Here is a 10,939-nt window from a genome sequence, read left to right as displayed (position 1 = left end):
TGCATATATCAAATAGATAACCTAATAGCATCAAAGAAAAGACACACAGAGCATGCAATGAAGCACAATCGGTCCATCCATCAGGCTCACGAGGACGAACCGCTCTGATACCACTAAATGTAACACCCTAATTAGCCTAAGCCTTACCTCGCGTCGTAAAGCCAAGGTTAATCAGAGATTACGACAATTCTAAACTCATACATAATATATATATATGGAAAGAATAGCATAATCTAGAAGCCCGATGAAAGATATAGCTCAAAAACAGAATTTTGAAGCACAAACGTACTAACGGAGCTACTAGCTTAAGGCATAAGAAACAGAGAAGATATAACAAAAGATAAGTATATAATATCATAGGGAACTAGTCACGACTCGCGGAGTTTAAGCCGGCTAGCCATATACTGATATACACAACCATACAGTGAAAATAGCTTATACAAGTTTTGTTCTCTCAAATACATGCCTCTAGGCAAAACAAAATACAAAAGGAGAGATGTATAAACAAAATAAACCAAAAAGAACTCCAAAATGATCCAAGATTCTCCGCTCCTGTCACCAACCAAAGCAACTCACCGAGGTGGGTTGCGACCTGCATCTGAAAAACACAACAACAATATGGTATGAGAACCGGAGGTTCTCAGTATGGTAACAGTTCCCAGTGATATAGGATATAAGACCCCGGGACGCCAAAGGCAATCCTAAGCTTCATATCCATCACAAGATTCAACTTAAAGCATTATAAAACATTTAAGTATAGCATACCAACTTGACTTAAATAAACCAGGTTATCTATCTTAAGGGATTTCTATTCTAACCAAACACCGCTGTCCCACAGCCTTCACCAACCGATCCTCCATGCGATCCCATCGCCACCGCCTTCCGAACCTCCTCAATCCCAGCATAAAACACAGATAATGTTCAAAGCAAGTAAAGCACAAGTAGTAACATATATGGCAAATAATTCAGATAGCAAGTAAGCATGTTATTCAATTAGGCAAACCATTACAAGTAGACAAAGCATACAAGCAGATAGGAAATGCATATGATGAATGCCTGCCCTACTGGCTGTGATATCACATTGTCGGTTCAACTGCCAACCCGACACATCTCCATGGAGACGTCGCCCTTCGGATTTCTCATATGGGAACCCCCGAGATATAGTGCCCGGATCACTGTCCAGGTATCGGCGCTGCTCGCCCTATAGATCCGAAGGGATGCGAGCGGGATATTCTTGCCTCAGACCTCACATCTCAACGTAAGCGGGATTAACCACCGTCCTTACGCCGGCGCCGCTACCTCGACAGGCGGGATTAACCACCGTCCCTGCCAGGCGCATAGCGTCTCAAAATATCATGTAAAAATATTATTTCAGTGGTTTTCAAAAGTATTTTCAGCATACATAAATCCATCACATCAATCCGAGTCCCCGACTCATCTCAACCATTGTCCCTTTTATAACTCAGTTTCCAAATACCAAAAGTCCATCATTTCTCATCTCACATACCAATCGTCCTTCACCTAACATCAAACCATTCTCAGCACGCCAGAAACTTAGACCTCCGTTTTCTAATTTACCTTAAGGTCATGTACTAGAGCCCTTAATTTATATCCCACGTTCTAATACTCAAAACTAGGTTTTTAACATCAACTTTGAATGATCGTAACTTTCTCTACAAAATTCTAATTTTCACAAACCTTATACTGATTCGAAGAATTTTCAAAGATCTTTAATTCTAAACAATTTTTAATCAATTTTGAAAACCGAGGCAAAAGTTATGATCAAACAAAGTTTACCAAAAACTCAATTTTTCAAAACTTCACAATTACCACACTATCTCACCATACCCATACCAATTCATACCAAACCATCCAAAGCTCTATTTTTCATCAAAATGTACCTGTTATAGCATAATACATCAACCTCACCACATTTTTCTTCTCATTTCATTATTCTCAATTCCAACATCAAATATATAACACTTATGATCAAAATCACCATCAAACCCACCATTTCATAAATCATAACACTACAATCATTATAAGAACCAACTCCCAATCCATACAATCATTCAACATCATCATATCATTATAATTCAACACAATCAACTCAACATTCATCAATTCATCAATATTTAGTATACCAACCATCATTTTAATTCAACCTATCCTATTGGTCACTAGCCTATGTGTCCATGAATATTATATACTACATAGAGGAAACCGAAACCATACCTTGGCCGATTCCCTTTATGCACCCAAACTCAAAATGAGCACCAACAAGCTTCCAACCACAATCCAAGCTTTCAAATCCACTCCAACAAGCACAAATAAGTTCCAAAAGCTCCTAAAGCCACAATAATCAAACTATATACATATAAATCACCACAAATCAACCTAGGGTTCAACATAAGCATAATCTCACAAGGGTTTAAGAGCTTTTACCTTTCCCAACAGATTTGACAACGCAAATCCAAAGCTAAGCAAGGATTAGAGCAAACCTAAACATCCAAAATCACAAAAACCCATTTAACCCAAAACTCTAATAAAACCCGAAATTTTGAAGAGCAGAACTGGAAGAATTTCGTGATTACCTTGAGGGTTTCTTGGGTGGGTTTTGTAGAGCTCTTCACAAGGAACGCGTAGCCGCAAACGGTGCGGCGATCGGAGCTCCGTAGCTCAAGATATGAGCTTGGGAAGTTTGAAGTGAATAGTAACAATGGTGGAAAGCTCTCACCTCTCTCTTCACTTCAGCTGCTGTTGTGTTTAGGTTATGAGGGTGAAAGTGGCTGAAATGGGTTCATTTAAGTGTATTTATATGTTGGGCTTGGGCCCAACTTGGGCCCGGTCCAACCCGTTAGCGTTTTTAGCCCGTTTGGCCTAACTTCGGGCCAAATTTTAAAATTAAAGCCCGGTTTTCCATTTCTAATGTTTTTCTAAGGTTTTTGATGGTTTTCACTTTTCTCATGCGGTACCAGGCAGACTTGAACCGGTTCAACGGTTCAATTGCCGGTTCGCAATTTTTCACGGTTTTTCGTAGAAAGCACATTTTCTGACTCAGAAAGACCCACTGAGTCCAAAAATCACCTTTAAATCCTCAAATTCTCTCTCTAACCTTTCGGAATCTAATTTGGCAATTAATTCACTTAATTAACCGATTGATTCGTTGCGGTTCTTACATTCTCCCCACCAAATAAGAAATTTTGCCCTCAAAATTTGAATCACCTGAGAAAAGCTCGGGATAATCCTTTCGCATCTCAGACTCCAATTCCCAAGTGTGCTCTTCTACTCCTGCTCGCTCCCAAGCAACTTTAACCAATGGGACATCCTTTCCTCGCAGCTTCTTCACACTAGTGTCATCGATCCTCACTGGTATCACTTGGAGAGTCAAGTTCTCTTTCAACTTGATCGATTCAGGCTCCAACACATGAGCCGCATCCGACGTGTATTTACGGAGTTGTGACACGTGGAATACGTCATGCAAGTTAGACAGATGAGGTGGCAAAGCTACTTGATACGCCACCGGCCCGAATCTCTTCAAAACCTCAAACGGTCCTATATATCTTGGGTTCAACTTCTTGGTCTTAATTGCTCTTCCAATCCCAGTTGTCGGTGTAACCCTAAGGAATACATGTTCTCCCACTTCAAACTCTAAGGGTTTCCTTCTCTGATCCGCATAACTCTTCTGTCGACTTTGGGCAGTTAAAATCCTTGCACGAATCTTCTTAATGTTCTCAGTAGTCTCTGCTATCAAATTGGACCCAAAACACTTACTTCTCCACATTCATACCAACAAAGTGGAGATTGACACTTCCGTCCATACAAAGCCTCATACGGAGCCATCCCAATGCTTGCATGAAAGCTGTTGTTATATGCGAACTCCACCAATGGCATGTAACGATCCCAACTCCCAGGTTGATCCAACACACATGCTCTCAGCATATCTTCCAACGTTTGAATAGTCCTTTCCGATTGTCCATCTGTTTGTGGATGATACGCCGTACTAAGACAGCTTTGTACCGAAAGCTCTTTGGAAAGCTCCCCAAAACCTTGATGTGAATCGGGGATCACGGTCCGATACTATGCTTGACGGTACACCATGCAACCTCACTATCTCCTTGATGTATAATCTTGCCAACTCCTCCATAGAACAGTTTAGTCGGATAGGCAGAAAATGAGTGGATTTGGTTAAGCGATCTACGATCACCCAAATCGCATCAAACCCCGACCTAGTCCTCGGTAAACCGGTAACAAAATCCATTGCAATTCCTTCCCACTTCCACTGAGGAATCTCAAGTGGTTGTAGCATTCCTAACGGTTTTTGATGCTCTATCTTCACTTTTTGGCAGGTCAAACATTTGGATACCACTGTAGCTATATCACTCTTCATCCCCGGCCACCAGAACATCTTCTTCAAGTCATAATACATCTTCGTGCTCCGGATGAATAGAAAACCCACTGTTGTGAGCCTCCAACAGCAAGTCTTGCCTCAAACTCCCAACATCTGGTATGCAAATCCTTCCTTATATCTCCATAACCCTTCATCATCGTTAGTGAATTCTTCGCGTCTCTTATCACCAACTGGTTGAAACAATTGCTGAAACTTCTGCTCATCTTGCTGAGCCCTTTGTATTTCTGATTTAAACGTGCTTGAAATCTGTAACTGATTCAAACAAGCTCTTCCGGCAACTTCACTAATATCCAGCTTAAGATCTACAAACTTATCCACTAGTTCTTCTTCTTTGATTTTCATCCAAGCAATTGTTAAAGATTTCCAACTCAAAGCGTCTGCTACCACGTTCGCCTTTCCAGGGTGATAACTCAACTCAAAATCATAATCTTTAAGCAACTCCGTCCACCTTCTCTGGCGCATATTTAGCTCTTTCTGATCAAAGATGTACTTGAGACTTTTATGATCAGAAAAGACGCTAAACCTTACTCCGTATAAGTGGTGTCTCCAAATCTTCAATGCAAACACAATTGCCGCTAATTCCAAGTCATGAGTGGGGTAATTCACCTCATGCGGTCTCAGCTGACGCGATGCGTAAGCCACCACATTCCGGTGTTGCATCAACACGCAACCCAAACCCTTCAAAGAAGCATCACAATATACCTCAAACGGCTCACGCGGTTCCGGTAGGATTAGAACAGGTGCTGAAGTTAATCTCTGCTTTAACGTTTGAAAACTTTCTTCGCACTCCGACGTCCACTCGAACGACACTTCTTTCCTTGTCAACTTTGTCATTGGTAGCGCAATCCGGGAAAATCCTTCGATAAATCTCCGGTAATATCCGGCTAAACCAAAAAGCTTCTGACTTCCGTCACAGTCGTCGGTATTTCCCATTCCATCACCCCTTCTACTTTAGAAGGATCTACAGCTATTCCTCCTTACTCACCACGTGGCCTAAGAACTTTACTTCCTCCTTCCAGAACTCGCACTTTGACAACTTAGCGTATAACTTCCGCTCCTTTAAGATTTGCAGTACAATCCTCAAGTGTTCCTCATGCTCCTTTACCGTCTTAGAGTAAACTAAGATGTCATCTATGAAAACCACCACAAATTTGTCCAAAAAGGGACGAAACACTCTGTTCATGTAATCCATGAAAACAGCAGGTGCATTCGTTAACCCAAAGGACATTACCGCAAACTTGTAGTATCCATAGCGTGTCCTAAACGCAGTCTTAGGGATATCATCTTCCTTCACTCTTATTTGGTGGTAACCGGATCTCAAATCAATCTTGGAAAACACTCCATCTCCTTGCAATTGATCCATCAAGTCATCTATCCTTGGCAGCGGGTACTTGTTCTTCACTGTCACTTTATTTAACTGTCGGTAATCCACACACAAACGCATCCCTCCATCTTTCTTCTTCACCAATAAAACTAGCGCTCCCCACGGTGATACACTTGGTCGAATGAACCTCTTATTCAGAAGCTCTTCCAACTGAGTCTTTAGCTCTGCCAGCTCTATAGGAGCCATTCTATATGGTGCAATCGATACTGGTCCGGCTCCCGGCACCAATTCAATCGCAAACTCAATTTCCCTTTGAGGTGGGAACTCAGGGATATCTTCCGGGAACACTTCTGGAAAATCTCTAACCACCGGAATTTGATCTATGTTCTGGGCATCGCCCAACGCATTGGCAGCCAACAGAATATAACCCTGACACTCCTCCCCACTATAATGCACCATTACAGAGTTCAGGTAATACCCTGTAGCTACCACTGCTCCATTTTCTCCTTCCGGCATAAACCGAATTGTCCGTTCAAAGCAATCCAACAAAATTCGGTTCTTCGACAACCAATCAAACCCTAAAATCATCTCCAGCCCCACCATTGGTAAACAGATCAAATCGTGTACAAAGTCTCTACCCTCAAGCTTGAAACCTACTTGTCTACAGCTTGACCTAGTCATAATTGTTTGATGCGGAGTATGTACATGTAGATCAAAAGGTAACTCTGATACTTTCAAGCCTAATTCCTCAACTTTAGCAAATGAAATAAACGAATGCGAAGCTCCAGTATCATATAATGCAACTGAGGATTTATCACCAATTAGACATATACCTTTCATCAAAGGATCCGCCTTGGAAGCATCCTTGGCATTCACAGCAAAGACTCGACCTTGATGCTGACTCTGGCCTGCATTCTGATTCCTCCCACGAGGGCAATCCCTCGCAATGTGGCCAGGTAACCCACACTTGAAGCAACCACATAAACCAATCTTACATGAGTCATAAGGGTGAAAACGTCCACAACGATCACAAGCTAAATCCGGATAACTCTTACTCTGATTTCCTCTTCCTTTAGCATACTGAAACTGATTCTGATTGTTCTTTCTGAAGCCCCCTTGGCCTTGAGGAGTATATCCCCCTCTTTTGAAGCTTTGTCCTCTAGGATGAAAATACTTGCCACGCCCACGACTAGAGCTCCCTCCATGAGTGTCCTTAGATGCCGCCACTGTCTTGGCATACTCCTCCACTACCCTTGCTTTGTTCACCAAGTCGGAGAAGACACGGATCTCCATAGGAGCCACAGCAGTCATAATGTTGTCCTTCAAGCCCCTTTGGTACTTAATGCACCTCCAGCTCTCGAAAGTCTCCGGGTCACCCTGACATACCCGAGAAAACCTACAAAGCTCTTCGAACTTGTTGGTGTACTCTGCCATAGACATGGAACCTTGCTTCAGCTGCATTAGCTCCATCTCCTTTGCTTCCCTTGCAGACTCAGGAAAGTATTTCTTATAGAAAGCCATTTGGAACACCTCCCATGGAATGTCGGCGTTCTGAAGCTGTAGCAAATGACACTCAGCTTGCCACCAGGGCTGGGCCTCTCCTGCTAGCTGATAAGTGGCAAACTCTACATATTGATTGAGAGGAATATGCTGCGCCTGTAAAGCACGCTCTATAGCCTGGAACCAGTGGTCCGCTTCAATAGGATCTGTGGATCCTCGGAAAGTTGGCGGATGAACCTTGAGGAACGTCGCCAAGGTCATCGGAACTCCTCTTGTGTTATCGCCGTTACCCTCAGCATTATCATTGGTATTCCCTTCGCCATTCCCATTTCCGTTGCCATTCCCAGTTGGTTGGCCCAATCTTTGCACTACTTGCAGAGTCGCAGCAGCATTAGCTTCCATGGTGTTAGCGAGATTCGCCATCGCCGCCATGAATTCGGCGTGATTGTCAGCTGGTTGCTCATTCCTACTGCCTCGTGTACGCGTTCGACCTCGCCGGCGAGTAGCCATGTAGGATTCCTGTCCACACCAAACAATAGATATCAAGGTGATCAGTCTCAATATCAAAAGTCTAGTGCTTCAATTAACCCAAACAGGCACTCACAAACAAGCATGCTATGCATATATCAAATAGATAACCTAATAGCATCAAAGAAAAGACACACAGAGCATGCAATGAAGCACAATCGGTCCATCCCTCAGGCTCACGAGGACGAACCGCTCTGATACCACTAAATGTAACACCCTAATTAGCCTAAGTCTTACCTCGCGTCGTAAAGCCAAGGTTAATCAGAGATTACGACAATTCTAAACTCATACATAATATATATATATATATATGGAAAGAATAGCATAATCTAGAAGCCCGATGAAAGATATAGCTCAAAAACAGAATTTTGAAGCACAAACGTACTAACGGAGCTACTAGCTTAAGGCATAAGAAACAGAGAAGATATAACAAAAGATAAGTATATAATATCATAGGGAACTAGTCACGACTCGCGGAGTTTAAGCCGGCTAGCCATATACTGATATACACAACCATACAGTGAAAATAGCTTATACAAGTTTTGTTCTCTCAAATACATGCCTCTAGGCAAAACAAAATACAAAAGGAGAGATGTATAAACAAAATAAACCAAAAAGAACTCCAAAATGATCCAAGATTCTCCGCTCCTGTCACCAACCAAAGCAACTCACCGAGGTGGGTTGCGACCTGCATCTGAAAAACACAACAACAATATGGTATGAGAACCGGAGGTTCTCAGTATGGTAACAGTTCCCAGTGATATAGGATATAAGACCCCGGGACGCCAAAGGCAATCCTAAGCTTCATATCCATCACAAGATTCAACTTAAATCATTATAAAACATTTAAGTATAACATACCAACTTGACTTAAATAAACCAGGTTATCTATCTTAAGGGATTTCTATTCTAACCAAACACCGCTGTCCCACAGCCTTCACCAACCGATCCTCCATGCGATCCCATCGCCACCGCCTTCCGAACCTCCTCAATCCCAGCATAAAACACAGATAATGTTCAAAGCAAGTAAAGCACAAGTAGTAACATATATGGCAAATAATTCAGATAGCAAGTAAGCATGTTATTCAATTAGGCAAACCATTACAAGTAGACAAAGCATACAAGCAGATAGGAAATGCATATGATGAATGCCTGCCCTACTGGCTGTGATATCACATTGTCGGTTCAACTGCCAACCCGACACATCTCCATGGAGACGTCGCCCTTCGGATTTCTCATATGGGAACCCCCGAGATATAGTGCCCGGATCACTGTCCTGGTACCGGCGCCTGCTCGCCCTATAGATCCGAAGGGATGCGAGCGGGATATTCTTGCCTCAGACCTCACATCTCAACGTAAGCGGGATTAACCACCGTCCTTACGCCGGCGCCGCTACCTCGACAGGCGGGATTAACCACCGTCCCTGCCAGGCGCATAGCGTCTCAAAATATCATGTAAAAATATTATTTCAGTGGTTTTCAAAAGTATTTTCAGCATACATAAATCCATCACATCAATCCGAGTCCCCGACTCATCTCAACCATTGTCCCTTTTATAACTCAGTTTCCAAATACCAAAAGTCCATCATTTCTCATCTCACATACCAATCGTCCTTCACCTAACATCAAACCATTCTCAGCACGCCAGAAACTTAGACCTCCGTTTTCTAATTTACCTTAAGGTCATGTACTAGAGCCCTTAATTTATATCCCACGTTCTAATACTCAAAACTAGGTTTTTAACATCAACTTTGAATGATCGTAACTTTCTCTACAAAATTCTAATTTTCACAAACCTTATACTGATTCGAAGAATTTTCAAAGATCTTTAATTCTAAACAATTTTTAATCAATTTTGAAAACCGAGGCAAAAGTTATGATCAAACAAAGTTTACCAAAAACTCAATTTTTCAAAACTTCACAATTACCACACTATCTCACCATACCCATACCAAATCATACCAAACCATCCAAAGCTCTATTTTTCATCAAAATGTACCTGTTATAGCATAATACATAAACCTCACCACATTTTTCTTCTCATTTCATTATTCTCAATTCCAACATCAAATATATAACACTTATGATCAAAATCACCATCAAACCCACCATTTCATAAATCATAACACTACAATCATTATAAGAACCAACTCCCAATCCATACAATCATTCAACATCATCATATCATTATAATTCATCACAATCAACTCAACATTCATCAATTCATCAATATTTAGTATACCAACCATCATTTTAATTCAACCTATCCTATTGGTCACTAGCCTATGTGTCCATGAATATTATATACTACATAGAGGAAACCGAAACCATACCTTGGCCGATTCCCTTTATGCACCCAAACTCAAAATGAGCACCAACAAGCTTCCAACCACAATCCAAGCTTTCAAATCCACTCCAACAAGCACAAATAAGTTCCAAAAGCTCCCAAAGCCACAATAATCAAACTATATACATATAAATCACCACAAATCAACCTAGGGTTCAACATAAGCATAATCTCACAAGGGTTTAAGAGCTTTTACCTTTCCCAACAGATTTGACAACGCAAATCCAAAGCTAAGCAAGGATTAGAGCAAACCTAAACATCCAAAATCACAAAAACCCATTTAACCCAAAACTCTAATAAAACCCGAAATTTTGAAGAGCAGAACTGGAAGAATTTCGTGATTACCTTGAGGGTTTCTTGGGTGGGTTTTGTAGAGCTCTTCACAAGGAACGCGTAGCCGCAAACGGTGCGGCGATCGGAGCTCCGTAGCTCAAGATATGAGCTTGGGAAGTTTGAAGTGAATAGTAACAATGGTGGAAAGCTCTCACCTCTCTCTTCACTTCAGCTGCTGTTGTGTTTAGGTTATGAGGGTGAAAGTGGCTGAAATGGTTTCATTTAAGTGTATTTATATGTTGGGCTTGGGCCCAACTTGGGCCCGGTCCAACCCGTTAGCGTTTTTAGCCCGTTTGGCCTAACTTCGGGCCAAATCTTTAAAATTAAAGCCCGGTTTTCCATTTCTAATGTTTTTCTAAGGTTTTTGATGGTTTTCACTTTTCTCGTGCGGTACCAGGCAGACTTGAACCGGTTCAACCGGTTCAATTGCCGGTTCGCAATTTTTCACGGTTTTTCGTAGAAAGCACATTTTCTGACTCAGAAAGACCCACTGAGTC

The 10,939-nt window shown here is 41.8% G+C and overlaps 2 long non-coding RNA genes across 2 annotated transcripts; both read right to left on the bottom strand.

Annotated features, from left to right (window-relative positions):
- Nucleotides 1-327: 327 nt before the first annotated feature.
- On the bottom strand, nucleotides 328-2,788 carry LOC112704077 (uncharacterized). The gene is made up of 4 exons (XR_011863482.1): nucleotides 2,595-2,788; nucleotides 2,446-2,501; nucleotides 2,236-2,367; nucleotides 328-598 (listed from the first exon to the last, which is right to left on the bottom strand). It is a non-coding gene; the product is annotated as an uncharacterized lncRNA (long non-coding RNA).
- Nucleotides 2,789-8,190: 5,402 nt separating this feature from the next.
- Nucleotides 8,191-10,648, bottom strand: LOC112704076 (uncharacterized). Its single transcript, XR_003811291.2, has 4 exons — nucleotides 10,455-10,648; nucleotides 10,306-10,361; nucleotides 10,096-10,227; nucleotides 8,191-8,457 (listed from the first exon to the last, which is right to left on the bottom strand). It is a non-coding gene; the product is annotated as an uncharacterized lncRNA (long non-coding RNA).
- Nucleotides 10,649-10,939: the final 291 nt, after the last annotated feature.

The sequence above is a fragment of the Arachis hypogaea genome, chromosome 7 (assembly GCF_003086295.3).
Source record: "Arachis hypogaea cultivar Tifrunner chromosome 7, arahy.Tifrunner.gnm2.J5K5, whole genome shotgun sequence".
Classification (NCBI taxonomy): Eukaryota; Viridiplantae; Streptophyta; class Magnoliopsida; order Fabales; family Fabaceae; genus Arachis; species Arachis hypogaea.
Note: the sequence above shows the minus strand (reverse complement) of the source record. Positions and strands in the feature narration are given on the sequence as shown.